The sequence below is a fragment of the Pinus tabuliformis genome, chromosome 5_2 (genome assembly GCF_031772625.1).
Source record: "Pinus tabuliformis cultivar Carrire ecotype Pingquan chromosome 5_2, CPIR1, whole genome shotgun sequence".
Classification (NCBI taxonomy): domain Eukaryota; kingdom Viridiplantae; phylum Streptophyta; class Pinopsida; order Pinales; family Pinaceae; genus Pinus; species Pinus tabuliformis.
Window position 1 is genome coordinate 627,101,226 of NC_142306.1, and position 25,491 is coordinate 627,126,716.

The following is a 25,491-nucleotide window of genomic DNA, read 5'->3' on the forward strand; positions in this document are numbered from 1 at the left end:
GTTGAGACTTATAACTATCACCACTATAAGTCTTTAGCTTCTTGTAGCTTCCAAGCAGGTTTGCCAATTTTGATTTTGATTCTCTCAACGTATTCACGCTACTATTTAGGTTCTTTCTTTTTATGAGGATCGCTAGAATTTCTTCCAGTACATGTTCGATTATATGAAAACCTTGATCGGTCACTTTTTTCACAAATATCACCACAAATCTCAACAACAATTTCATTTTTAACCAATTTGTGTGAAATGAACCGAAGATGTAGAGGGATCGAATCCCCTATCATTGTTCTTACCATGTTCCAATGAGAAATAAAAATTATTTTCAATTTGAAGCATGCACCCAACAAATCACTTTCCTTTGGCACTCCATCGAAATTAATTTATTGCACACCCTCGATGGTTATTCTCAACCATTTTTTTTGTTGACAGTAACGATTCTTCTTTTCTTGCAGAGAGGACAGTGTCACTGAGTAGTTGGTACTCATCGAGAGCATTATGATTTTCTCCATCTCCATCATCTCTTCAATGTACTGAATGCATTCATGTTTTTTTCTCTCTATGAGAGCTTGAAAAGCTTTACATGAAGCGGACTGAAGCTTGGGCCATCTTTCTATTTGAATATCTATCACACGACATATGAATTTTTCCAAATACTCACAGGCATCAATGGTTAAGTTTCTTCTTATCTTAAAGACGAAGTCTATCTGTTTCTTCACAAAGTCTTGAAAGTAGGATGAGGTAAAAATTTTGGAAGTGTTATGCCCTATGCCTCTTCCAATAACACTAATTCCTCATACAAAAAATGATTTCCCTATGCTTCTCTCTCTTTCAACAGATCACAAAAATAACTCTTGAATTTTCTACTTAGAAAAGGAGCGCAATGAATTTTAGGCTTATCCTCTAAATCCTCAAATTCACCCATCAACGTAATATTGTTCAAGATACCTTTAATGTCATCCAACACTTTCATAAAGTAAACCATCCCTCAGAGGAATTAGAAAAAATTCGAAGAAATGCATCCAATTGTGACTACCTATTGGAAAGTGTTAAGTTTCTTCTTATCTCAAAGATAGAGTATATCTGTTTTTTCAACAGAGAAATGAAATAAGGACGAGGTAAAAATTTCGGAAGTGTTATGCCCCATGCCTCTTCCAATAACACTAACTCCTCATGCATAAATCATTTCCCAGATTTATTGAAGAAGAAAGAACACATAATTTCTCACAGGTATTCCAATTGCCATCCATTTTACAAAAATGAGACAATATGGAATACATTTTCACCTTTAGATGATGGCCTTTTAAACAGGCACGAATAGTTAAGAACCTTAAACGTGCATCATCAAAAATTACATTTAAACCCCTATAGACCCAAACCCACCAAATCCCCTGAAAGTGGAATCCAAATCCTCCACTTCCAGAACCTGCGGGGTGAGAATTTTCTCAATAATCAACTGGGCAATACAATCTCCAGCCTTGATCTCAAAACCTTGATCAAAGTGATTGAAGAGAACAACACTCACTTGACCATGGTAATCTGCATCTATGACATTGGCACCAACGTCTATCGAGTGCTTCCAAGAAAGCCCAGACCTAGGAGCTATACGAGCATATGTGCCTTCAGGTATGGCAATGGAAAAATCTGTGGGCACATGGCCTTCCCTCACGTGGGCACCACACAAGAAGTTGCACTAGATAGATCATATCCAACGACCAAATCAGAACCTCTAGATGACAGAATAATATTAGGCGAAAGATTATTTACACATAACACTGGCTATGAGGAAACTTTCATGCCATTTTTATTCAAATATGTAGTGTCCCTAATGAGCTCCATGCCACCTGGGTAGCCTGTATCAACCTTCTGCATCTTGGAAACATTCTCCTATGGCTCTGAGATTGTTTTGAGCTCCGTTGACCAGCAGTAACAGTCATTTCCCACGTGGAAAAAAAAACCACTAGAGAGCAATTCACAGGAAAAATGTGATCTTGGCCTACTCTAAACTCTCCAAATTTGCCAGATTTATTGATAAGAGGGAGGATGATGAAAGGAAAGATAGGCTCAAGAGAAAGCGAACATAATAGAAAATGGATATGGAGTCTGAGATGTGTCAACATGAAGGCTAAGCCCCTTAAATCCCTTAGTCAAACCTTTTATGTTGATCATGCCATTTCTTTTGTTTAGTTTTACACTTTTAACTACACTATTTTAGTTTCAGGTTGGGATAAAATTCATGAAGGGGTTCATGGTATTTCCCTGACATGGACAACCCCCAAATGAGGAATTCGCTTGGATCCAAATGGAAATCCTTATTAGGATATATCCCTACAATTGTCAGACTCATAAAAAACTGGTATAGCTTCCATTTTCTGAGTATAGAGGACCTTGAGACAATTAAAACATTACCTTGGGTTCATGGTAAGAGCTTCTTGGCTCTCCACCACTGGGACATTGGATATAACCCTTTGCATAATACCCCTTCTAATAAACTCACCTGGGTTAAATTATCAGGCATTTCAATAGAATTATGGACAAAGGATACATTGACTGATATTAGGAATGCCATCGGGAAATTTGTCTGTGTGGACCCGAAATGCCTAGGGGCAAAGGACAAAAGAGTTGCCTGGATCCTTATAGAAAAGGAATATCGGGGTGGTTTTCCTGACCACATTGACCTTCACTGGGGTGATATCAATTTGCAGCAGAGGTTGGATTTTTGGGGGTCCCTTTCTGTTGTTCGACCTGTCACAGTACAGGTCATCTTAAAGATCATTGCCCCTTTCGTCTAGGAGGTCATCTACATGGAAGGAAGCTTACGGATAAATAAAATTCATTATTTTTTGGGAAGAAATAGTGGGAAGCTGAAAAATCAAGGAAGGTGTCATTCCGGACGTCGACATGTCTAGGTAACTCAAATTGCTCTTGCCCTCATGTTTCCCCCATGCAAAATTCAAGTGGTTCTCCTCCGACGTCAGCTCCCTATACATCTTTCTTCCCAACAAATTTGTTTCCCCTCCTTTCGGGATCCATGCTCATCCCATCTCCCCTCCCCCTTCTTAACCCCCTCCTTGTCAGGAAGTCCCTACCCCCTTACCTTCTCCTTATCCTCTCTACAATGTCCCATCTTCATCTCATATCACTTACGTTCCCTCCCCCTCACCTCTTCCTATCGGTACCTCTAGTCTATCAAAAGGAAAAGAACCTTGTCTCCCTGTTACTCCCATGATCTCCCACATCTCTTCACCTACAAACTCAGTTGGAAGTGGCCTGGATTTTCTTCTAAAAAAAAAAATACTCTTGATCTGCATACCCTCACCATTCATAAACATTCCTTGCTTGTTTCCCCTCATATTAGCCTTGCCTCAGCTGGAAATATCACTGTCAGGAGGAAGCAAAATAGGGGTAGCAGACATTTCTGTGGAAGGCATAATAGCCTTCTAAATACAAGTATGGATCGTTTCCTCATAGATATTCCCATTACTGATCTATCTTCCCATGGGCCTCTTAGAGAAAGTTAGCCTATTGACCATTCTCCATGACCTGAATCATGTCTATAAATATCAAGGGTCTGGGGCGGACCTTAAATTTCTAGCCCTAATGGACATGCTCCTCTCATCTCACTCTAAGATTATTCTTATCCAGGAGACAATGCATGGTCGATCTGAAACTATTTCTTATTTAGGAAAATGTTCCCAACCTGGCATATTTCAGCCATAGAATCCAATGGCCTATCGGGGGGGCTTGCTGCTTTATGGGATCCAACCTTGGTATCGATAAAAGCTTTCAGATGTTTTGCTGGTATCTTGCTCTCGGAAAATTTTCACGACATACCCGGCCCCATCCATATTCTAAATGTTTATGCTCCTTATAAAGATCGTTTCTCTTTCTGGAATCGTTTTATTTCATCTGAAATCATGGAGCTGGACTCATTGATGATAGTTGGAGATTTAAATTGTACCCTGAGTGGTGATGAAGTTTGGGGAAAGGATAGGAAAGCAGATCCATTGGCTAGACTATCCAGGATGCCCTACTTCATCATAATTTTGTTGATGTTTGTCCGACTAAATTAGCCCCCACATGGGACAATGGCAGATCTAGCCCCTCTTATCTTGCCAAAAGACTTGATTGTTTTTTGTTTCATGATAAGTTACTGGAATGTCTGGGCTCTCTACATTTGGATATTGTCAATAGTTTTATCTTTGATCACAGGCCAATCATTCTGCAGTGGAAAAATCAGGGCATCTGAAAGGGCTTGCATTTCAATTTCAATAGAATCTTGTTGGATGACCTCGAGTTTAATGAACTCATTCAGAATTCATGGATCTATCATTTCCCTCTTCAATGCTCCTCTTCTTCTCAGAATCTCTTTGACAATTTAGCTTCCCTTAGAAAGATAGTCAAACCCTGGCAAATCAACAAGCAAAAATCCAACAGAAAGGCCCTGGAAGATATTCAGAATGAACTAGACAGGATTGCCTCTAGAATGTCTGATAATTGCCTTCATCTAAAGCTAAGATATCGTTTGAAGGACCTCGAATCAAAAAAGCACATCCTTCTTGCCATAGAAGAAGCCACATGGAGATTAAAAAGTAGAGCTATATGGTTAAAGGAAGGTGACAGAAATACAAAGTTTTTCCATAGATATGCTAATTAGAGACGAAATATAAATTCTATATGGGAGATAAAGGATGAGGAAGGTAATACCTTACACACTCAAGAAGATATTTGTAATGTGGTTGTAAGTTATTTCAAAAAGTCCTACAACAGAAATGAGAACTGCATGGCTGAAGATATCTTCTGGGGTATTGAACCTTTTCCTACCATGTTTGATGAGGGAAAAAATGATAATATTTTTGAACCTGTCTCAGAGGAAGAACTTTTATCTGTAATGAAATCCTTTAAGAGAGATAAATGTCCAGGCCCAGATGGATGGACTATAGAATTCTTCATCCACTTTTTTGATCTTGTTAAGATGGAAATTCTAAGTATGGTTGAAGAATCAAGAATGTCGGTCAAAATCTACCAATATATATCATCAACCTACATTGCCCTCATTCAAAAAAAGAAGAAGGCATGCTCTTTCTCAGATTTCAGACCCATATCTTTATGCAATGCAATTTATAAGATTATCTCAAAGATTATTGCTAGCAGAATCTGAGGTACCCTATCCAAATTTATTTCACTGGAACAACATGGTTTCCTCCAAGATAGAAATATCCAAGATGCTGTTGCAAATACTCAGGAAAGTTTGCACTCTCTACATACAAAAAAACTAGATGCTGCTATTTTACAAATTGATCTCAAGAAGGCCTATGACTGTCTAGAATGGGGTTTTATAAGATGTATGCTCTCTAAAATTGGCCTTAATCATATTTTCTCAAATTGGATCATGGCTTGTGTTGAAAATGTTAATTTTTCTATCCTTGTCAACGAATATCCTTCTTTTTTCTTCCCTGCTACTAGAGGTTTGAGACAGGGATGCTCCCTCTCCCCGCTACTTTTCATCTTGGCAATGGATTGCCTATGTCTACATATTAAAAAGGTCGTCTTTGAGGGACACTGTCGTCCTATGATGACCAGTAAAAGAAATTACATTTCTTACAGTATATTTGTGGATGATATATTGATATTTCTGTCGACTGACCTGGATATGTATTTATAATATCCTAAAGAATTTTGGAAAAGCTACTAGCCCTCAAATAAATGAAAGTAAATCCATCTTCTATCATGGGGAATGTGATAAGGAAATCATTGATTTCATGGTAGAACTGTATAACATAAAAGCAAGGGTTATAAAGGACGGCATGAAATACCTCGGATACCACCTTAAACTAACTTGTTATACCAGAGTGGAGTGGAAATGGATCACAAATCGTTATTTCAAAATGATATCTGGCTGCGAAAATAAGTGTTTATCACTGGCAGGAAAAGTAGTACTGGCACAATCTGTGTTAGCACAACTGACAGTGTATTGGGGCCCACCTTTTCTACATTCCGGCCAGTATTATAAAAATGCTGAATAGACTGACAACAAATTTTATCTGGGGTGGATGCAAAGAAAAAAGGAAATTTCATATGACAAAACTTTCAAATATTACTCTCCCAAAGGACCTAGGAGGATGGGGAATTATGGATCTTTGTAAATTTGGGATTGCCCTGTTATGTAAATCCCTATGGAGGGGTATACACGGAGATGGTTTATGGAGTAGATCGATAAGTAGAAAGTATATGGGAAATAAAGATCTCTTTTTCTGGTATAGGAAAGGCACTATAGGATCCTCACATGGCTTTGCTATCTGGCTGAGTTTCCATAAAATTGAGTCTTTTTTCCTTCAAGATCTCACTTGGAGCATACAGAATAGAAACAATGTGTATATAGATTTTGATCCTAATTCCGGTGCAGGGAAAGATCTCTTTATATTGCAACAAATTAAAAATGCTTTCCATCGTTCGTGGATTTTTGTTTGGAGTCAGGTCATCGCAGGCTGGCAGGTACCTTCACCCATATGGAAAGAAGCCAAGGAGTTGGGTCTACAAGGAAATTTTTCCCTTCAATGGAATAAGACTCTGATGATCATAAGAAATATCGGTTTCTACTGAACCGAATCACAGGACTTCCTCACCTGGAGGGGAAAAAGGGGAAAGGAAAACATAAGGGTTGATGAAACCTATTTAATCTTAACTAGGAGTCAACTTTCTCTCTCAGATCGTCTCTTCCCTTATTCATTATGGAAAACGGGTGTCCCTTACAAAATAATTATTTTCTTTTGGCTTGTGTCCATAATAAAAGCCTCACATGGAAAAATCTGCAAAAGAGACAATGGAGAGGATCGGGTTTTTGCTTAATCTATAAAGCTGATGGGGAAAATAACTATCATATGTTCCTTAATTGCAACATCACCTCTCAGGTATGGAGGAAACTATCTTCTTATTTAGGTTTCAGTCTTATAAAACACTCTTCTCTTAAAGACTCACTTGAATGGTGGAGTGTACAGAAATCCTCATGGAGATCCATCCCACAAATTGTTTTTTGGACAATTTGGAAGTGAAGGAACAAGGTTCTGTTTCCAAAAAAACATGAAGATTTTCAACAAATTTGCTACAAGATCATATCCCCCTGTAACTTTTATTTTCCTCAGATCAAACAATGTAAAAACAAAATTAGTAAACAAAATTTTTCCCTGTTGGAGTTCCCCAGGGCTTTTTTTGATGGGGCAGCGCAAAATGGAATATGTGCCTGCGGTATTTTCATCTCCATGAATGAACATCAAAATTTCTACATTCACTGGAATGGAGGAGAAGGTACAAACAACAAGGTTGAAGCAATGGCACTTTCAGGTCTCCTATATCTCAATACTTTCCTTGACATTCTGGATCTTCACATCTATAGAGATTCTAAAATCATAATTGATCATGTCATAGGGAAAATTTCTATAAAAAATCAATTACTAACAGGATGGATGAACAGAATTGATTTTTATTGGAAAGGAAAAAATGATTATTCTATTCAACATGTGGACAAATCGCAAAATGTTCAAGCAGACAGTTTGTCAAAGAAAGGGCTACTACTTCAGCCGGGTAATTGGAAGATGGACATTCTTCTGGGTAACATTACTTATCATATAGAGGATTTCTCCCTTCCTGGAACATAATCTGTATTTCTTTTTCTTTTATCTTACTATTTTTGCTTTCTCGTCTTGCTTTTTTTTTGGGCCACTTGGTTTCTCACAGTCTTTCTGCGAGGAGAGCTTTCCTTCTCCTTATAGAAGGTGTTTCTATATCAGTAGGGTTTTATCTGCCTCTCCTGCCTAACCTTTTGGATTGTATATAGATCTCATACTTTTTCCTATGTATGGTCACACATTTCTTTTCTCCTCCTCACAGTCCATAGGAGGTTTTGTTTATATGGTGACTTTTTCATAGACTTGATATGTCTATGTTTTGATTATCTGCTATGGTATTTGCCAAAAAAATATGTTATTTATGTAAATCATTATATATTAATACAAAATCATGATTTTTTTGTACCAAAAAAAACATTCATGAAGGGAAGGATTGATATCTATTGTTGAAAAGGGAGAAATTTGGCACTATCCACAGGCAGGCCTTCAAATTATTTCCCTCTTTCATGAACCTTCCACAGACATACAAATGAAACCATGCTCTACTAGGGTTTTTTCTGGGTCCTTTTTGTGGTCTTCTTTCAAGTTTCATACAACATTGTTGTTTCTTGTGCGCATGGTTTTTTACACTTGAGTTGAAGTTTTTTTTTTGCTTGGTATTCATTTGTTCCATGACATGTCTACATAGGACAATTTTTTAAGATTTCCAAATCCCAAAGGAATGTGGTCGCTAAACTTGTTTTGCTGAATTATGACTCTGTGAAAAGTGGGCCAATTTGTAAGACTATAAGGGATTTCTGAAGAGGATAAGCCCACCCAACTGGTTTCCTATAGATAGCTGAGAGGGGATTGGTCTTGTTAATTTATTTAAACATGCCTCCAACCATTTTAGGCTATACTTTCTTCACAACTATTGAGGAAGGCTTCCTATGAAGAAATTCTTCCATATGACGAGATACATCAAGCTCGGAAGGTCACCAATTCCCTTAGGGATGTCTCCTCTAAGGTTATTAACAAAGGTTTAGGGATACCATATTTTTGAGCCTTGAAAACCCTTCAGGAATTGGTCAAGTGAGCATGTTATTTGACAAATATAATGACTTCAAGCTCGTGATGTTGCTTAACTGCCATGGTATTGATCTAGTAAGTCTATTGTTGTTCAACACCAACCTACTTAGATTCTGGAACTCACCTAATTCTACAGGCAAGGACCCAAATAAGTTAGCAAATGGAATATGTAAAGGCTCTAGCTTTGACAAGTTACTGAGCTGCCACGAAATCCCACCTGTGTAAGAATTGTACTCGATCATCATATGCCTGAGCTCTGGCATCTTCCCTAGCTCTGTTGGGATTGAACCAATGATCTCATTGCCCTCCAAATATAGGAATTTTAGGCTAGGGAAGTCACCATACTAGTTGGGAATGCTCCCATTAAAGAAACTTCCACCAAGGTTCAGAAACTTCAACTTACTGAGCTGAGAAAACTGCAATGGAAAGGGGCCAGTAAAGTCGTTGTTGTAAGCATTGAACTCCACAAGATTTTGCAACCCCAAAATATCTCTAGCAATGATCCATTGAAGGAATTCTCGTTGATATACAGGGTTTCTAATTTGGGGAGCCTGAAAATGGCTTCGCTGATTGGTCCATCAAAGTGGTTTTGGCTAACATTTAAGTTGACAAGGTGGTCAAGCAGCTCCACCGCTTGTGATATTTTACCTGTGAGGTTTTTTCTTGAGAGATCCAAAGCCACCACTCTATATTTATTGTTACATTTAATGTGAGGTCATGAACAATGTGACACAGACATGTTGCTATTGTTGTATTTCCTATGTGTGGAAGAAGGGACTGGGGCAACTCATCCAATAGAGTGGGGGATATTTTAGGTTAGGAGTTTCATACACCACTGGTTAGTTATATTTCCATTTCTGGTTGCTCGTGATGATGGTATTGGAATTTGTTACTGGTTGTGAGAATTAAATCAAATCAACTAGAACAAAAACTAATTTTATTCTAAAAAAGCTAACTAGCATTAGTGAATTAGAAGTTGAAAATTTGATTTTTTTTCTAAACTTAATTCAATCAAAATTTAATTACAAATGTGAATTAGACCTTTATTTCCTTACCCAAAGATCTTATTGTTTTTCATTACATCTCAAACAACAACCATCCATCATTGTTTAGAATTCAATGGATGTTGTTCCATCTCATTTATAGTATCTTCTATATTTCATAAGTATTAGTTATTTATTCCACTTTTGAAAAGCATATTCGAAATTGATTTTTTTTCAAAATATAACTATTATGTATATACTTAATGTTATAATTTAAAAATGTGTTTTTCTAAATCTTCTTAGATTTGGCCATTTGTGATTGAAAATATAGGCAGAATAAATTAATACATAGTTAAAATCAAATTAATATATAATGAAAATTAATATTTGTGAAATTCTACTTGGAAATTTTCTTGAGAAGCAAAACACATAGTGCTACTTTCAAGATATAAAATCTTTCATGTATATTATTACCAAAAAAGTTATTCTCTTTATTTTGACAATCATACATGCCATTCCTTTCTAGTAGATTATTAATAGATAAAATTATTCTCAGAAATTTGTTTATTAAAATATTTTTAATCTATAATTTCAAGAAATATGCTTGTTATAAAAAAAATTAATAATAAAATGAAAATGTTGACGGTATTCAAATAATAATTCACCTCAACTATATATTGATGTTTTAAATGTTTTATAGTTAATATTCATTCAAATATCTAAAAAATTTAGTTATTTATTTGAATTTTCACCTAATAAAGGAAATACAAAGGTCTCAATTATAAAAAGTTATCAATAACATTAATATTTCTCTTTGAGTCAAGCTAGTTTACATTTAGATTACATAACATATCACATTTTTCTTCATCTATGTTCTTCCATATGATACCCACTTATGGCATTGGAAGGTCTTGGTATCACTAGGGTCATTGTTTATGTGTGTTGGCTTCTTTAAAGTGGATTTTCGAGGATTCAAATGCATAAGAGGTTTTGCTTACCTAGGAGTCACTGGTGTGAGGGAAACCTAATGTCATAAATCTAATGTAGTGGCTCTTATGCAGTGTTAGTTCTCTTTGTTAAGAGGTTCACACTCAAAATATGCATGAGGTTTGTGATGATAAACTTTATTCTAGAAAATATCTTTGCCAAGATTTAGTAGACTTGAGAGTTACTTCAACTAGATTGCTTCCTTTATGTCATGAACTAGGATCACCAACCATGTTATCTCCAACTGTTAATTCACCCTTTTGGCTCAAAACTGATATGTCACCAAATTTGAATGCTCAAGCTTCAGTCTCACCAGTTCTCGGTCCTATCCATTATTTTTTTGCAAACTTTATTCCTCCATAAGGTTTTTCTCGTGTGGGGGAAGGGTCGCATTTTCTTTGTCTAACCTTTTCATAATAGAAACTCATATTGCAATTTCTCTAGTATCATAATCAGAGGATAGAGTTAACATGACTGCTCGAACAACCTGTAAGGTAAAGGTATCTTCTATTGACCTTAGGCTACCTCTTCATAAAACACTACCTTTTGGTAACATGAGTGGAAAAGGACAAACATTCCAGAGCTGCAAGGGAATGAAGAGGAATAGTGGTAGGCTTACACAAATGGATGAAAAACGAGTCATGTTTGACTCAAGAATTCCCTTGTGGGGAAAAGGTCCACATTTCTTTTGTCTAACCCTTTTATAGCAGAAACCCATATTGCAATTTCTTCAATATCAAAATGAGAGGATGGAGTTAACATGGCAGCTCAAACAACTTGTAAGGGAAAGGTATTTTCTATCTAGCTCATGCTACCTCTAAATAAAACACTACCTTTTGGTAACATTAATGGAAAAGGATGAGCATTCCAGCGCTGCAAGGGAATGAAGAGGAGCAGTAGCAGGCTTACACAAATGGAATAAAAAGGAGCCATGTTTGACTCAAGGAAGTCTTTCCTATACTACCACCTTACGATGTTTCCTTTGCAACATGTGGTGCAATTTCTAGTTATAACCCATGAATATATTGTAGGTGGAGCTAAATATATGGATTTGGGCTCCTCACCTACTTATTCTCTCGCATCCTTCCATCGGTGCATTCCTCACTCACTACTGTTGGAACTATATGCTGGAGAGCATATGCACGAGAGTTCCCATGATAACATGGCCCATGTTCACAGAACAACTGTTTAACTCGAGGCTCATAGAACACTTGGGTATAACCATCAAAATGTGTGTGGTTGAGACCATTGTGTCAGATGAAGAGGATGTAAAAAATGCAGTGAACATTCTTCTCGCGGAGCAAATGAGCAGGCTTGCAAAAATTGTTGTGGATAAATATGGACCTTCTTACAACGACCTTCTGTATTTTTCTCAAGATATACAGAAGATGCATAAAAGGTCCATTTCCACCACATCTGCACGAGGCCTCCCAAGTAAAAGGGTAAAAAAGGAGCCATGAACCATGATGAGCCTGAAATTTTCATATTATATACTGGCCTCATCTCATAGTTTACAGAGCTGATTCACATTTATACAGTAGCAACATGAAATTTGTGTTGTAATTTCCATTGGACTATCATGAGACCAAACTTTCAATTAGTTTTCTAAGGTTGAGGAAGATAGGTCTATGTTAATTCCTGTCGGGGTATAATTGAATTGAAACTCCATGTTACGGAAATTTTCTTCCTTCTTTGCAAGTAATTTGACTAATCTAGCAATCTAAATCTCTCTCTTATATGCGTATTTTCGTTATTATAACCTGCCATATCAATTGAGTGAGTTATTGAGATTCAGGTCTATGCTCTAATATTTGCTTGAAATTCAAAATCAATGAAATCTCGTCATTTAATTCATATATTTTGTATTAATAAAAAAATATAAGATATGGGGAACAAACATAGCGTAGGATTTCAAATTAAATTTACAACACAATCCTAGAGTAGAGTTACTATGGAATTTTATATTTTTAATTAGAAGTATATTAGTAGAGCTAATAATATGTGATATGAAGTTTTAGACAGTTAACTACATCTGTATTATCAACAATTATTAACTCATGATACAAATTTAATTTCTTTAAATTTGTTAGTATTGCTTATATTAGCTAGAAATAAAGTATTGAGATTTATTTAAAAGTTATTTATGTCTTTTTCTTTTAATTTAATTAAAAAAATGCCATATTCACCAGTATTGAATCAGATTTGATTTTTATTTATATAATTAAATTTTTATTATTTATTATTTTTTTGTTAGATGTTTTCTTAAATGTATATATATTAACTTGAATATTAATTTTTTGCTCTATTATAATAAATTTCTAAAATAACAATTAGTCAATTTTATTGTTTAACATAAAAGAGTGTTACACATTTGTAAATGGATTTGATATACTCATATTTATTTTTTAACTATATACAGTACATTTGTGAATCCAAAATGTTCTCATACAAAATTGTCATTATTTTTTTATGGTTTATTATTTATTATTGTCCTTTATCATATATATATTTATAAATTAAATCAAAATGAAAATAAAAAAAAATATAATAGAAATGGATTTTTTTTAAATATTTCTAAATTTTATACAAAATTTTAATAATATATTTAACATAGATTTTCATTTTTTATATAGATTTTAAATTTTATATATTTATGTCGTAAGGCATCCCCTCTGTGAAGAACTCCCCGAGCTACCACTCTATACTCTTCTGCACTATAAGATCCAGTGTTAGATGATTGAAAGTTCGTCTACCATTACTTCTCACTTCTTTAACTGTCAACTAAATCTTAATTTGTGCAACCATTCAACCTGCTAATATTTATTATAACCCATGAACATATTGCAGGTGCTTCATAGGCAAGAAATTAATCCCTTCTAGTTGTTAAAGTTCTTCAACAAAAACCCCATTTGGAGGCGTTGTCTATGGGGTAGTTGTTGCAAATCTCTCGTTATCTTTGTCAAGGCTACGCAACAAAAAGGGGAAGTTGGAGTTGGAGGGAGAGGTGGAATTTAGTTTCTTCGTTATTCTGTAATTTAACTTGGCAGCATTGCAGAAGGCCTATGTTGAGCAAGTTTTGTAGTCGGAAACTTATCTTATATGTGCATTAGTTGAGTAAATATTTAGACCGTGTTCCATTTGGGAAGATGAATCGCAAATCGGGTGACAATAATTCTTCATCTTGTCAACACCTTAATTTTAGTTGGTAAGATTTGTGTCAAATTTTTGGGGATTTGAGGCTTAGAGGGTCATATCCTATTGCTCACCCTTCAATTTCATTTGAAAAGTCAAATAATCAATCAAGCAAACATCATTTTCACTGTATTGATCAACTTTTCTCAATTCAATTTTGATGGAAAATGTATTTATGGTCCTCTTTTTCATGTTCATTCTCTTTTCTTCACATGACATATTTGGGGTCGAGAGTGATACCACTTCAATGACAATAGAATGGGTGGTTACAGAACTCATCTACAATACAGAAAAGATGAAACACATCCAAGCTGAATTATAGGAGGTAATCGGGCATGACCGAATGGTGGAAGAAAGTGATGCAGAGGATCTTCCTTATCTTCGTGCCATGGTGAAAGAAGTGCTTTGATTACACTCAGCGAGTCCTTTCCTCATCCCTCACAGAGTCGATAATCATTGTGAGGTCGTGGGATTCATGACACCAGAGTACTCTCAAATGATAGTCAATGTGTGGGCAATTGGAGGGGACCCTTCAATTTGGAAAGAACCCTTGAAATTTATGCTAGAGATACTTTTTAGACGAGTAGTGTAGATTACAAGGGACAAAACTTCGAGCTAATTCCATTCAATACAGGAAGGAGAATGTGCACGGGGCTTCCTTTGGCCAGTCGGATGATCAATCTACTGTTGGCATCCCTCCTCCATCCATTTTACTAGGTTATTCCCTGAGGAATGAGTGCTGACAAAGTGGAAATGGGAAATAGTTTTAGACTCACACTAGTGAAGGCGGTGCCACTAGAAAAGATTCTAATGCCATGGCTACCATCAGAAATGTATTTATTAGATTAAAATTAGAACAAAACTGACTCTACAACAACTCCTTCGTCAACCAAACTTCTACCATTTTGGTCACTTTAAATGTGTGTGGTAATGCATTTTTGCATCCTTTTGATTCGTTGTTCTATGATGATTATGATTCCTATGTAGTAACAAACTTTTTCATAGATTTTTGTGGTGTTTATTTAAAAATTTGAAAAGAGATGAGAATGGGTTTATGAAAAAATAAACTATTTCAATGGGTATTTCAAGATTGACATTATTTTATTTATAGGAAAATAATTTTTTCATTTATATTAAAGCTAGCTTTAATGTTGTTTCATTCAAACATCATGGACAATATTAGCTAAAAAGACAAAAAAAATAAATAATAAAACTAGCAATTGCATCGCATGTTGCAATCGAAACATCAATGGTAGCATATGGATGAAAAGCATAGATGAAAAGAGATGTGATATGTTATGCGATCTAAATTTTTCCAAGTTTGGAATTGTTTCCTTTGCAACATAAATTTTTGCCTCTACATTTAACAATGTTTACATAAATGGAGATTTGTTTCCCATTGCCTTGTTTTAAAATTAAAAGCAATAAACCTTAAAATAATATTCCATAACATGGTGGCATAGATATTAAAAATTACCTAGATGACCTATAAATCTATTTTTATTAACAAAATATCCTATAAATAATAATTGTATGGATTGATTGGACCTCTACCTCTCTTGACACAATCTTCCATGATAAATCTACTCCCTAGGTAGTTTTTGCATATAGGAGCATTTAAATATGATAAGAAAAGAGTGATACTCTATTGAAATTTTCTCTACAAATGTGGTAGGTGTTGTTGCATATAAGAGAATTTAAATCGGATAATAAAAGTGTGATACTCTGAGGTAATTTTCTTTAAAAATGTGATGACAAGTGTGCCCTGAATGTTGGAAATTTCATCGTTAATGTAGTATTAGCTAAATGAAAATTTATAGTACTCTATACAAGATCAAGCAAGTTATGCCCAATATCCAACACCATAGAGCAAGACATGTTCACAAATTCCACAGTTGCTACCAAATCTCTCTTTGTGTAGAGTTGTTTTCTCAATAGACTTATTTTTATTGCTCTTGAAGTGTTGAAAGGCACCGTTGTTGCATGTAGGAGAATTTATATATGATAAGAAAAGTATTTGATATAGGAGAATTTAGATTTGATAATAAAAGCGTGGTACTCTGTTATAATTTTCTCTACAAACATGACGGAAAGTGTGTGCCCGATATATTTTTCACGCTCCATATATTTTTACTATCTGCACAAAGAACAAAACTGACCAACTTCGTATCAGCTACTATAAATCAGTTCCTTTTAAGACGCTCAGAAATACAATGAAAACTTAGTAGATTAAACAATCTTTAATAGGTCAATAACCCAAAAAGAAAAAAACATACATAGTGAGTATGAAATCAAATAAACATAAATGGTTAACAATATGCACATAAAATTGTCTTCAATATGGGAGTAGGATTTGTACAAAATATAGATTCATTATAGTAGGAGAATGTGCATGGTGATTCCTTTGTCCAGTGAGATGATCCATCTGATGTTGGTATCCCTCCCCCATCCATTTGATTGTGTTCTTCCCGAAGCCACAAGCGCTGAGAAAGTGGACATGGGCGATAGGTTTGGACTCACATTTGTGAAAGTGGTGCCACTGGAAGAGATTCTAACACCACACCTACCGTTATAAATGTATTTATTAGATTAAAACTAGAACAAAAATAACTCTGCAGCAACTCCTTCCTCAACATAGCTTCTATCATTTTAATCACCTTAATTGTATGTGGTAATGAACTTTTGCATCCATTCAATTCGTTTTTCTCTGATAATTATGATGCCTATGTAGTAATGAACTTTTTCATAGATTTGTATGGTGTTTATTTAAAAAATTGAAAAGAGATGAGAATGGGTTTATGAAAAAATAATCTATTTCAATGGGTATTTCAATATTGACATTATTTTATTTAGATGAAAATAATTTTTACATTTAAATTAAAGTTAGCTTTAATGTTGTTGCATTCAAACATCATGGACAATAGTATTTGAAAAGACAAAAACATAAAATCATAAAACTAGCAATTACATCACATGTTGTAAAGGAAATGTCGATGGTAGCATATGGAAGAAAAGCATAGATGAAGAGAGATGTGATATGTTATCCAATCTAAACTTTTCCCATTTTGGAATTATTTCCTTTGAAACATAATTTTTTGCCTCTACATTTAAAAATGTTTACATAAATGGATATTGTTGCCCTTAGTCTTGTTTTAAAATTAAAAGCAATAAACCTTAAAATAATATTCCATAACATGGCGGCAAAGATAATAACAATTACCTAGATGACTTGTACATCTATTTTTATTAACAAAAGATCTTATAAATAATAATTGAACAGATTGATTGAACCTCAACCTCTCTTGATAGAATCTTCCATGATAAATCTAATCCCTCGGTAGTTGTTGCATATAGGAGCATTTAAATATGATAAGAAAAGTGTGATACTCTATTTTAATATTTTTTGCAAATGTGATAGGTAGTTGTTGCATATAGGAACATTTAAGTCTAATAAGAAAAGTGTGATACTTTGTTGTCATTTTCTTTACAAATGTGATGGAAAGTATTCCCTCAATGTTGAGAATTTCATGGTTAATGCAGTATAAGCTAAATGAAAATTTACAGTTTTCTATACAATATCAAGAAAGCTATGCCCAATAGCTAAGACAACAGAGCATGACATGTTCACCAATTCCATAGTTGCTACCAAATCTCTTTCAGTGTTGGAGTTGTTTTCTCAATAGACTTTTTTTTATTACTCTTGAAGTGATGAAAGCTATCATTGATACATATAGGATAATTTAGATATAATAAGAAAAGTGTTTCATATAGGATCATTTAGATTTAATAAGAAAAGTGTGATACTATGTTATAATTTTCTCTACAAATGTGATGACAAATGTGCCCTGAATATATTTTTCACACTCCATATATTTTTACTATCTGCACAAAGAACAAAGGTGACCAAATTTATGAGCTATTGAAATATAAATCAGTTCCTTCTAAGGCACTCATAAATACAATGAAAACTTAGTAGATTAAACAATCTTTAATAGGCCAAGAACCCATAAATTAAAAAACATACTCAGTGAGTATGAAATCAAATCAACATAAAATGGTTGATGACATCCATATAAAGTCGTCATCAATATGGAAGTATAATTTTTACAAAATCTAGGTTCATCATAGTACAAACTTAAGATTCTTCAGGTTCGAAATAATAGTACCTAAAGAAAAGATAAAATAGAACAACATATTCTCAAGAGAAAAGATATTCATGCATGAATAATAGAAAATCTGTTAATTCATTCTAAACTCTTATCACCTAGCTTTGGAAACAAGAAGATAGAAGGATATAAATCAAGAAAAGTCTATGCTTCCTTTCTAGGAGAACTCGCATCATCTAGCATTGGAAACAAGGAGATATAAATATATAAATCAAGAAAATTCTATGCTTCCTTTCGAGGCAGGGAGAAGTTGATGATGAAGTGCATATGATGTTGTGATGTATTATATATCATGAAGGACGAGAAACTAATAAAGGATGGAGATTTGAATATTTTATATAACACATTGAGTTTGGCCTCTAAACAAGTAGTTATATAAAAAAAATTACAACTTTCAAAGATGTGGATTGAGAGTAAGCAAGAAGGATAAAAGTAGAACTTGAATATCTAAATGGTTTAAAGTTTACATAGCGTGTTCAGTTTTTCCTATAAGCAAGTGAGCAGCTATATGAAAAAAGTTTTAGAACTAAGTATATACAACACACACACAGTATGTTGAGACAACCTTAAGGAGATTTTAATACAAATTTTATTACAACCTTTCCCTTCATCCAATAGATACTGCAGAGCCTTTTGAAGAAATAGTCTATTCTACTATATAACTTGATCCACAATTATAGAAAAGGTTTAGGGATGTTACAACCTAAAATAAATGGTCTTTGTCAGTGCCGCAGTGATGTATTGACATTCTCACTTGAAATGGATCCTATTAGCTACATGATGGCAAGAGACACTAGAAAAATTGAACTAGATATCTGTAATGGCATCCAGATTGCCTACAGACCATCCAACTTTGCCATCCTATATAACAATTTATAACAGTTGTTGATCTAAAGATGATCTGAGGTTGTCATTAATGTCAACCCAAGAAACACCAGGGGCTACCCTGATATTACAAGGAAATTTTTACTTGACAACTTACTCTATTTTGAGTAAATGATCTTCTATATAGATTCTACTCGTCAAGATGTTTCTGTTGATATATGGCACGCCAAGCAATTCTTCATGGTTTGAGAGATATTCATGTTTGAAGTTAGTAACCCCAGTTAGTGGGCTAAAACCCTATGGGGTTGTGGCATGGCACTCATAATTGGTTTTGGTCATTGAATAGTAAATAATTAATAATTTTTTAAGCTCCTAAAATCCCTCCAACATTCTCTACAGAAGCCCCTGTCAACTCTATAAAAGGAAATCTCATATATCCTCCAAAAGAAGTGATCGTGTCATTTTCGCTATAACTTCATTTCTGCGAAGTCTTAGATTCTGAAATGAAAACCCATTTGATTCGCAATCCTGATGGACATCATGACCGAATTTAAGATCTTGGTTTGCTATATTGTCAGAGATATGATTTGTGAAAGTTAGGATTTTTGCAGGCTCCCAAATTTCATCTCAAAGAAGTGACCTTGGAAAACTCATCATAACTCTCTCTCAGAGAAGAGGATTTGAATTTTGTAAAAAGTGTCAGATAGTGCACGGACTATAGTTTTCTGTGTGTTAATTTCAGCACCGAAGGAGGAAACAGTGACACGTGGTACATCGTACAAGTTCGGTCTACTGGACTAGTCCATAATTAGGCCATTGTGAGAGATTGGACATAACTTTGTCTTGAAGAGTCAAAATCAGGTCAGATGTATGGCATTGGAAATAAGACTCAGAGGGCGTCTAAAGGACCGAAGCTCACATGTTGGGGATCTAAAATCACAGAGATACATCAGATTAAATATCGTGCTCCTAGAAGGCAAGAAAAACTAGATCAAGTGTTGTCAAGGGGTGCAAAGGACCAGACTTTCTAGGGCAGCAAATTGAAAGGTGTAGCAAAATGATGCAGCTGAGGTAAGCTACAGATAAGTATCTCCTATATATGCATGTTCATCTCTTAATTTCATTAGGTTCTTTGTATTCTAATTTGTTGCTTTTGTTTAGCACTAACATATGCTCTGCAGGGTGAGGTAAGTTTTGTTATTATCATGTCATGGGTATTTCCTTGAATACTTTTTGCAGGTATTATATATTCATCAAGACAAGACTCAATGCATAATCTAATGTTTTGACGAGTGAGAAAGGGTAGCATGACAAGAGAGGCAATCAAGGTGCAAAATAGTAGCAAGAAGTTCACCATATGAAGTCTTCAAGTGGGAAGCACTGCATACAGTCATTGTAAAAGTATCACTATACATAGTCAGTGTAAAAGAATCATTGTAAAAGTTGTACAAGCATCTATCTACCAAGCGTTGAATATGTAGTGTTGGGAGGTGAAGGACCATCATTAGGTGGTTGTGTCATAGTTGGGGTTATGGTCTAGTGTGTCTTCTTCTTCTACATCATTCTATATCATTGTAAAGTGTACCATTTTCCCTGGTACGAGAGTCCATTCTTATTTTATTATTCTATTGGGTGGTAGGGTGGTGCTAGGGTGAGTTGTATCTCATTGGGTGTTGGGGCATCTGTTCAGTTGACTACTAAAGAATCTTGGGCATTGGAGTGTCCATCTAGTGGGAGATGGAGAAGAATGCTTTTCTAGATTCTAGGAATTTGGAGCTTTATTTTCAATTCAAGTTGAAGATTAAAGAATTATTAGAAAAGCGTTCAGTGGTTTTTGACCCGGAGGGGGTTTTCCAACTAAAATTTTTGTGCCTCATGTGTTCTTTTATTCACTGTCGTTACTACATAAACATTCATGGTAATTGAATATTAACTAATGCTCTGAAAAGATTTAAAAGTGCTAACTTTTAAGGAATACTGATTCACCCTGCCTCTCAGTGTTTTCCAACAATTGGTGTTAGAGCTTGGTTCATTCAATAGCAGTTTAACAATTGGAAGGAGATCATGGAGGATACCAAGAATGGTGTACCTCTATTCAATGAAAATAATTATGCACTCTCGAAAGGAAGAATGGAGGTCTATCTCTTGGTGCAAGGTTACGAAGTATGGGACACTGTTCAAAATGGATTTACACCAACCGCGGATGAACAAGGTAAGAAGAATTTGGTAAAGGATGCAAAAGAAAAGAATATTATTATCAATGGACTTATTGAATTTGCTTATCATAAGGTGTTGGGTTGTAAAACCACCAAAAATGTATGGGACAAGATTGAGAATATATATACAGGTGACTCAAATGTCGAAGAAGAAAAGCTTCAAATCTACAGAGCAAAATTTGAGCAACTCGGAATGAAAGAAGATGACAAAATTGCTGCATACTTCCAACACGCTAATGAAATAACCAACACTCTAGAAGGATTGGGAGAGCCTTTTGATGAGAAGACTATTATACGAAAGATTCTTAGAACATTACCAGGAAGATTCAACCCAAAGGTATCGGTCTTAGAATACAGTGAAAATTTGGACAAACTCAGCAAAGAGGAATTACATGGAGTTCTCATAGCATATGAAATGAGACTTGATGAAGAAGAGGGTACTTCGCATCTAGAAACTGCATTCGCTGCATCTAAGAAAACCAATAAGGACAAATAACCTTCAATGGCAAAGACCTACACCTACACCTACAAGTGTGAAGAAAAGGAAGATGATGAAGAAGGTTTTTTAGATGGAGAATATGATTACTTTACGAGAAAACTAAAAATTGGTAAGGGAAAATTCAATGGTAAACTTCACTCATATGTTTCAATTGTGGTGAGGTTGGGCATTTCGCAACAAAATGTCCAAACATAAGTGATGGAAACTCAAAAGGAAAGAAAGGCTTTAAGAAATTCAACAAGCAAGGCAAGAAGAAAGGATTCAAAAGGAACTTTCTCTCTAAAGAAGATAGCTCATCATCCGATGAAGACAGTGACAGTGAAGAAGAAGCCAATGAGAGAGTATTGTTTATGGCCAATGACAATGAATAAAAGGTATCAAACATTGAAGAAAAAGGGTTGACCATAGAAGAATTTTCTAAGTAGGCAATCAAGCTTATAAAAGAGCTCAAGGCTGAGAAGATCCATTCCAACACTCTTGAAGAACAAGTTCAAGGTCTCAAAATTGAAGTTGAAGAACACAAATGTATTGAAGAGTCACTTCAAAAGAAGTAACAATGTAAACTTTGAAACGGGAACTGATACTGTTACCCGTTTTGTAGAGGTGGCAAAAAAATGACCCGATTTTCAAAAGTGGTGATGCAGAATACACATGTTTTTTTTAGAACATGGTTTTTGGAACTTTAATTTTTTTCATGTGCATTAAGTTTTAGAATGGTAGTGAATGGTAGTGATTTTCATCCTGATTTTAAAAAGTGAGTATTCTGCATCACACCCTTTTTTTAAAAGACCTATTTTTTGACTTTAAATTTTCTAGTGTGTGAAATGTAAAAAATTATTTTCTAAATTTGATAGTTTTTGAAGTGGTCATTTTATTCATATTTTCTTGTTCTCTATCTTAATTTTTTTTTTTTTTAGTGGGGTTTTTATTGTTTTGCGTTTTTAAATTAGAAAGTCGATAGTTTGAATTTTAGATAATCTACATATTTATACATCCTTAATTAATTTTTCAATCCACATGAAATAATTGTTTCTAAAAAACAACATTTTTTAACAATGGACATAAAAATAGCCATTTTTAACATAAATATAACAAAAAAAATAAACGTTTTGATAATTTTTTGCTAGAATTAACATGTCAAAATCACAATTTTTATACAAAAATATTAACTAAAAATGGTCAAATAATAGTTTTTTTTATGAATTTCATGTCAAAAAAATAATAATAACAACTTTTTTTTCAAAAAATAATAATTAACTTAAAAATCAATGCGAAAATCACAGTTGTGCTCTCCACCGCCCCCGCCCACCCCTCCACCGCCACCGCCACCGCCCCCGTCCACCCCTCCACCGCCACCGCCCCCTCCCCGCCCACCCATCCCCCACCACCGCCACCACCACTGCCCCCCGGCCACCCCGCCCACACCCTCCCCGCCCCCCCTCCACCGCCACCGCCACCCCGCCCACCCCTCCACCGCCACCGCCCCCTCCCCGCCCACCGCCACCGCCCCCTGCCTGCCCACCTCGCCCACCCATCCCTTGCCACCGCCCCCTCCCCGGCCCCCCCGCCCAGCCCGCCCACCCCTCCCCCGCCACCGGCCCCACCCCGCCCACCCATCAAAACACCTTTGGCAATTCTATTTAGTTTGAGTGCGTTTTATTGTCGATCGAGATGTATCGTGGAATTTCGCAACCAAACAATTCATTACTCAAGTGAGACTATAGAACTGTTTTCAAATTTTTGAATTTATTGGAGTTGTTTAAGTGCAATTTTTTAAATTTTATGGTACTTGAATTTTTCCAAAAATTGAAAATAAAATCTAAATTTTTCAATTTATTGGAGTTGATTTAGTTCAAATTCTTAAATTTTATGATGCTTGAAATTTTGGAAAAATTGAAAGTAAAATCTAAATTTGTGTTATTTAAACCGTTAAAAATGATATTAAAAAAATTCACAATAACGACGACAAGATGAAATAATACGTGTGGATTGTCTTGATATCTGAACCAACTGTGTTCGCATATTTCTGTATGCCCATAAACATTATAAATTTCATATTGCATAATTCAAACATCCTATCCCAAGGAAAGTACATACATTTTATGATTACACACCAACCTACAGGGTACAGTGCGATTATTATTCTTATCATTATATATCACTGCTTCAGTTACCTCCGAGGAGCTTTCTGATCTGCTTCACCTCCTGCGAACTGATGGCGAATGACTTGGCCAGCACTTCCTGGGGAATGCCCGGACTGGAAGCGAAAGTGGCCAACGGGATGTTCGGAATTCTATATTTGATATAGCTGCACATTCATCCAAGACAAGCTCCGAAGCCGGTACGGGTCGATTCCTGGAATCGACCCGCCGCCGGTCGGGCGGGGTGGGGCTGCCCGGGGGTGGCGCTGCAGCGCAGCGCCACCCCCGGGCCGCCCCGCCCCGCCCGACCGGCGGCGGGTCGATTCCGGGAATCGACCCGTACCGGCTTCACTTAAAAAATGATAGTGATAAACATAAGGCATAAGGTCGTCGCTAGCCGGTAAGCCACTAACCAGTCTCACAATAAGAGAGATGACCCGCGCCATACGCAAGAGAGTGGATAGTTTTGCTAATAGAGAGCACCATTAAAGAAAGCCGCTGCAAAAGAAGAGAAGTTGTGAAGTTGGAAGAGAGATAATTACAATGTGGAGTATAGAAGCATAACTTTGATCGCTTTCATCGCCTCGCTCTTTCGAGCTCTCTCTTTTCTTTGACAGGAGCCTGTTCATGGTAAAATGGCAGACTTCGAACACAAGTCAGAAGATTCGAACAAGAATTTTAAAAAGGGAATTAAGCGCAACTGGTTCGATCCGATGTAGTCATAAAATATAGGTGTATACAAGTATTGTAGATTTTATGTCATAGCATTTTAATGTTCGGAATTCTATATTTTAGCGTGTAATGACATTGAATCGAGTTATTCATTTATTTAAGCAAAAATTATTGAATAGATATATAGTTATTGAACATTAGATTGTGTTAAGATTGTTGTCAATCTGATTTTTTTCCCGTGGATAAAATTGTGTATTTTGATTAATATCATTCATGTTTTGGGTGGATGTCTCATTCACCATCATATCATCATATGTTACGTAAGAATATTGAATCATGTTAAATAAAAAATGAATATGTAAAGAAATATTGATAACACTAAATAAAATTGAAGATTTATTAAAAACAAATAAATATAATTGATGGAAAAGAAATAGAAGAAAATCTAAGTTTCTTCTAATTAATGATTAAATGTTTTAAAATGGGAAAGGAATTTAATTAAATGTTTTAAAATGGGAAAGGAATTTTAAATATTAAATTTGGTAAAAACGAAGGGATAAAATATTATAAAGTTATTAATATAATTATTATTTATTTATTATTGCTTTGCTTTAAAATTTGTTGACGTAAGAAATATGAAAGACAATGAGACTTAAAAAAGGAGGAATGATGGTTTTGTCGTTCTGAGGTTCGAGTTTGGAGCGACTGCAGGGTATGGGATAGGGTTTTTTTAATGGTTTTTGAAGTAATTTGTTCCGGCAACCGACGCTATCGGTGGCAAAGTTCTATATTTGATATCAAATATAGAATTCCGAGCATTAAAATGCTATGACATAAAATCTACAATACTTGTATACACCTATATTTTATGACTACATCAGATTGGACCAGTTGCGCTTAATTCCCTTTTTAAAATTCTTGTTCGAATCTTCTGACTTGTGTTCGAAGTCTGCCATTTTACCATGAACAGGCTCCTGTCAAAGAAAAGAGAGAGCTCGAAAGAGCGAGGCGATGAAAGCGATCAAAGTTATGCTTCTATACTCCACATTGTAATTATCTCTCTTCCAACTTCACAACTTCTCTTCTTTTGCAGCGGCTTTCTTTAATGGTGCTCTCTTTT

General features: G+C 35.3%; 1 pseudogene; it reads right to left on the reverse strand.

Moving 5' to 3' along the window:
* Positions 1 to 1,354: 1,354 nt before the first annotated feature.
* Positions 1,355 to 25,327, reverse strand: LOC149160600 (deoxyuridine 5'-triphosphate nucleotidohydrolase-like; annotated as a pseudogene).
* Between the last annotated feature and the right edge of the window lie 164 nt (positions 25,328 to 25,491).